General features: G+C 38.8%; 1 protein-coding gene across 3 annotated transcripts in view; it reads right to left on the minus strand.

The window, feature by feature from the left end:
- Nucleotides 1-5149, minus strand: part of plat (plasminogen activator, tissue) — a 16287-nt gene extending 11138 nt beyond the window's left edge. For 2 of the 3 annotated variants that reach the window (XM_014011789.1, XM_014011787.1), the window contains exon 1: nt 5035-5149. The gene's annotated coding sequence lies outside the window, so the exon portion shown is untranslated. Of the gene's footprint in view, nt 1-1279; nt 1533-5034 lie in introns of those variants that run through there. The other variant, XM_014011788.1, reaches the window with a different exon arrangement.
- Between the last annotated feature and the right edge of the window lie 293 nt (nt 5150-5442).

Raw genomic sequence — 5442 nt, forward strand, 5'->3', positions numbered from 1 at the left:
GTTTCAGTTTATATACATATATTAAGGCTGCACAAACCTTTTCCCCTAAATGAAAATCTATCCCAGGGCTGCGGGACAAATACAATAATATAATTCATGAAATACAAATACTTCTTAAGTACAGTCCTTTTATTTTAATGATTATGTCCTGCTGGAGTGTGACATGATTTGTTTGTGTACAAACTACTACGGTATCAGAGTTTTATATATTTATACTTYTMATTCAACCACAATTACCTAAAAAGGACCTAAAAAGGCTAAACAACCTGATAAAGAAGGCTGGTTCTGTTCTGGGGACGACTGTGGAACCTCTGGAGATGATGGTGCAAAGAAGGATTTTACATGAAATCAAGAACATTGTGGACAACCCTGACCATCCTCTTCATCAGACTGTCATAGAAAGTCAAAGTGTCTTCAGTCGGARGCTTCTTCAACTTCGCTGTAATACAGACYGCTACAGAAGATCTCTCCTGCCCACAGCCATCAGCATTTACAATAAGTTTTTAGTTAAATGAGTTACAACAACACCTAATTTCCCTCTGGGATCAATAAAGTATTTTTGAATTTCAATTGAATTGAATATGAATTAAATTGTTAAATTCCCTGTCTAGGAGGCACAGTTTATATGGATAGTAATTATTTTTCACAATAACAAGCTGGAATGAAAACAAGCAAAACAACTTTCTACTTCTTACCTTTTTAAAAATGTAAGGAGTATAAAGTACAGATAATTGTGTGAAAATGTAAGAAGTAGAAGTAAAAAGTAGGCTGAAAAATAATTACTCAAGTAAAGTACAGATACCCAAAAATTCTACTTAAGTACAGTAAAGAAGTATTTGTACGTAGTTACTTTACAAATCTGCTCAATAAAGTGTGAGCAAACATGACTCACGAGAGGAGATGAGAAGGGGAAGGCGGCGGCGGCGGGGAAGTGAAAATGAGAAAGCTGCAGACAATTTTAAAACTGGAAGTAAAACTTCTGTTTATGTGAAAAATGTCTGAGTTGTTTCAAAGGGAACTTCTTCCACTGACTGACATTCAAACCGTCTGAAAGCCACTTTTTGCTCGTGTTGTCTGGTTCTCTGGTGACTCACCTCCTGCGGCTGACTGAGCTCATTAAATCGTGTTTTAATATATATGTGTGGTTTAAAAAAAACCCACAGTGGAAGTCACACACTCAGGAACGTGGAACTAATCAACACTCCTACACAAAAATTTACAGATCATTTTTTAAGATAACAACTTTGCTCTGAGTTTGATGTATAAAACACAAACTCACCATAAAAATACAGGTTCATTAGAGGCCTGGCACTCCTGCTGTCTCACACAAACACACACACACACATGCAACAACTGAGCCTCACTGGCCAATAGACAAAAAAAACACACCAGTTTCCTCCTTTGTTTCCTTTGTGCAGCTGCCCTGCTCCATTCAGTCACCCTTTCTCTGCAGCCCTGTCAGCTAAAAACATATGTTTCCTGCTAAAATACTGCCGGCTCGTTGTAGGAAGCATGCGTTCATATCGAGGCATGCATGCGAAACGAAAAACATCAGAGAAGAACATATGTGTTTCCCACCCTGTTGAAGAGGGGCCACTTTAGGGTGTCGTGAACACGGCTCTGTTTCACAACATTCACTGCATGTGTGCAGATAAAAAAAGGACAGAAAAGTACATCCAGGTACGTTTAAAGGATACAAAGTCTAAACTCCTAAAAGGGATCAACTCAGAATCTTTGGTTTTGTGCAACAGTAGCAAAATTCAGCATTTGAGCTTCAGTGACATCAAGGACGAAGCCAAAGGGAAAAAAAAGCTAGAATTGTCACAAGATGCACAAAAGCTGATCCAAGAGAAACACGTGAAACTGGTAGGTTAGCAGCTGAAACGTCCACGAGCTTAAAGGCGGCGTGGCTCGTCTCGTTAGTGGGTCAGATCTGAAAACATCTCAGGAGAAGCAGACTGTGAGTCATAATAGCAGGGTTTGAAGATGGAGCACTTACGCTGGACAAACAAACACAACAGAGCGTATAAGACAAATACACACGTCTAAAACAGGACACGCAACATTTTCTCAGCGCTCTTCAGTTTTTGACATCTTATTTTATCAAACTGTTCACATGTGACGTTGGGCTAATTGTTGGACGTGAGACATTGGTTTTTGTTTCTGTGATGAGACCAAAACACCAAAGTGTGAATGGTTTATTGGAGCAGGAATGCAGTTGTTTTTGGCTGCAAAGCTGAAAGCTTGAAATTCTCTTTGAAGCATTTTTTATGTGTTTTCCTGTTGAAATGAGCCATATTGTGCTTGTAATTTTATTTTTGAATAAATCTGCTAAAATAATTTTTTCCACTCTGGTTCTCTTTAACAATCCCTTATAATAAAAGTCAAGTCTGCTCTGATTCCCTGACTCGAACTGTCATTTCTCTGTTACCACTTTTCTTAATTCACATGCACTCTTGCACAAATCAGTTTTAAAKGGATCCACGATTAGTTGTAACATTAAACTTTATTTGATAAACATTTATTTTAACTGTAAAATAAAGACTAAAAGTACTGTAGGCTGTTTAGTTTTGTAAATTTTTTAAATATATTTTAACACGGACAGAGCCATTTTATTTACACGCAAAGCATTCTGGGTAASTGATGACATCAACTAGGTCATCGGTGCGAGGCTGCTAGCGAGCTATATCCACCCTGAAGGTTAATCTTGGACAATATCTGACGATCGACTCTTAAATGAAACCAGAGAGCGTTGACAGAGAGGAGAAGGTAGAAATGACTCAGCCTGTAACTGAAAATATAGATGGAGGACAACAGAGCTGCTTCATGGAAGAAGAACCTCAGATTAGCCTGTTAGCCTTCGCGCTAGCGCCCATGCTATACTGCCTTATATGTATTAGCTCGGCGCTAGCGTGACAATTAAGCTAAACTGAGGTCCTCCATCCATATTTTCAGTTACAGGCTGAGTCATTTCTACCTTCTCCTCTCTGTCAACGCTCTCTGGTTTCATTTMAAAGAGTCGATCATCAGATATTGTCCAAGATTAACCTTCAGGGTGGATATAGCTCGCTAGCAGCCTCACACCGATGACCTAGTTGATGTCATCATTTACCCAGAATGCTTTGCATGTAAATAAAATGGCCCCATCCGTGTARTATATTTTTAAACTTCTAGTTTAAAAATTATAAAACTGAACAGCTTACAGTATTTTGACAGTCTTTATTTTACAGCTAAAGTATATGTGTATCATATAAAGTCTAATGTTACAACTAATCTGGGACCCCTTTAAGGCACAGTTTGATCCTTTTTCCTGTCATTTAAGCATCATATTTAGTAGAACGCTGCTGACTTTGTGGCAACAACAGATCATGCCACTGTAAAGAAAATCTTGTAAAGATCCAAACTTTTGAAGACAGTCGACAAAAGACTGCACATTTCTACAAGATGCAGACATTTTCCAAGAATTTTAGTTATTCAGAGCTCAAGCGAGTACAAACGGTGAGTCAGCTGCCTAATCTGTAATACAGAATATGTTAAACCAGCAGTAAGATGTCAAAAAGAAATGGAAGGAAAAAGTGTCTAAACTGCAAAAYGTTTCAGAAAGTTAGAGTTTTCTGTAAAAGTAACTTATTCTTTGTAACTTTGTGCAGAATTTAAACCATAAAAATAATCTAAACAATAATGTTTACTAAAGGAAAGGAAGGAAATAAAGGGGGTGGTTTGTTTGTCCTCGCTGCAAAAACTGTATTTACATTTTMATTTTCTTTGGACTCAGTTCAGATTTTTATCTCTAATTGCTGGTTTCCATGWAAACAAAATCTTTACAAACATTTTTTGTGCAGCTTTCGTTCAACACTTTCAGCTGYAATTTAAGTTGTTCATGTTGCAACATTTAATATCATGTTAATAACTAAGCTATTAGGCTTTTATACATGCTTTGCTTGGGGGGGTTTCAGTCAGGCTTCAACAACCCGGCTGGGATCCGGTTTCTGCAAAGTCCCGCAGAGAACAGAGAGCTGCTTTGTTGCCTCTCAGGCTGCCTTCTGTGAGCTSCTTATCAGACAGAAACACAAACTCACGAGAGAAACGGACACGGAGGAGCAGACACGGGTGTAAACCGTGAGAGGGGAGAACGWTACTGGGAAAAAGGGATGAAAAGATGGAACGAACAGAGGGATGAAAAGGAAGAGGAACAAATCAAATCCCAGCRGTCAGCAGAAAGAGAATGAGTCGTTGTGAGTCATCCCATCTCCCAGGCGTGAGACAGATGGAGGCAYTTATGTGATTTAGAGCCAGTGTTCAGCTCATAGATGAAGATGCTGTTTAAAATCAGCTGCTGAGATCTGAATGTTTCGTACTTTCTCTCAACACGCAGGCTGATCAGCTCTTTAAGCTCCAAACGTGAGGAATCCTGTGCACAAAGTGACACACAGACACACTCACCTCTAATGATGGAGCCACAAGATGCTAAACAGCTTCATTCTCACTAAGGGCTAATTAAAAGTGCACAGGACTGTAACGTCAGCAGCTGGGCAGGAATTAACCCTCCCAGGTTTAGCAGGTTGAGTCAGGAGGAGGTTAAAAATCTCTTTAGGATGCTGGCGTGTGACAATATAAAAACAAATGTTAGCTTTTGTTTGGTTATTAGTTTATTTTAAAGCATAGCTGCCTCGTTAATTGTCAGATCTACCTCTTATTATTCTCTGGCTTTAAAACTGATTTATTAAGGCTATTAAAGCAGAAATCTAGTTATGTTTTCATATAATTGTGTTACAATGAATCAATAGACACAAGTATGCTGAAGTACCTCTTTCTCGCTTATTTTTTGTCTATACGTATAATTATAATGARAATTACTTATTATTTACAGCTGATTTTAACACTGACATCTTATTTTACACCCCKTCTTTAAATGCCATAACACCCCTCTTCCACCATCTAACAGCTCAAATTGACTTTTTTATGATAATAATCTTTTTCAAAGAAGACAGCAGAGAACAGACTGAGTATAATGAAGAAAGCAGCAGCTCTTACCACCAGATGTTGACTCTTCTGAAAGCTCTCGGTGTCTCTGCAGGAGCAGAGCTTGTGTCAGCTGTGCAGCTCACTCTGGATTTGCCCCAGTTTTTATCACATCTCCTCGGGCCACCCACCCCACCAGAGCCCGGACCTGAGAGGAGGGATGATGTGACCTCAGCAGGGGAGAGGCTTACTGGACCGATGATGATGATGATGACGATGCAGCATCCTGGGCGGGGCTTCCTGGAGTATTGGCTTACAGTGATGGACTCTGAGAGTTGTTTTATTTCATTTGCTCTAATAATGTTTGCTTTACAGCCGAACACTGGCAGGTACCCAGCAGAACTAAAATTAGAAAAATAGATTGAAATTTAGAGTCTACTTTTTACTAAAATTAATAAAAAAAAATAAAATAAAAATTCA

The sequence above is a fragment of the Austrofundulus limnaeus genome, unplaced genomic scaffold (genome assembly GCF_001266775.1).
Source record: "Austrofundulus limnaeus strain Quisiro unplaced genomic scaffold, Austrofundulus_limnaeus-1.0 Scaffold84, whole genome shotgun sequence".
Classification (NCBI taxonomy): domain Eukaryota; kingdom Metazoa; phylum Chordata; class Actinopteri; order Cyprinodontiformes; family Rivulidae; genus Austrofundulus; species Austrofundulus limnaeus.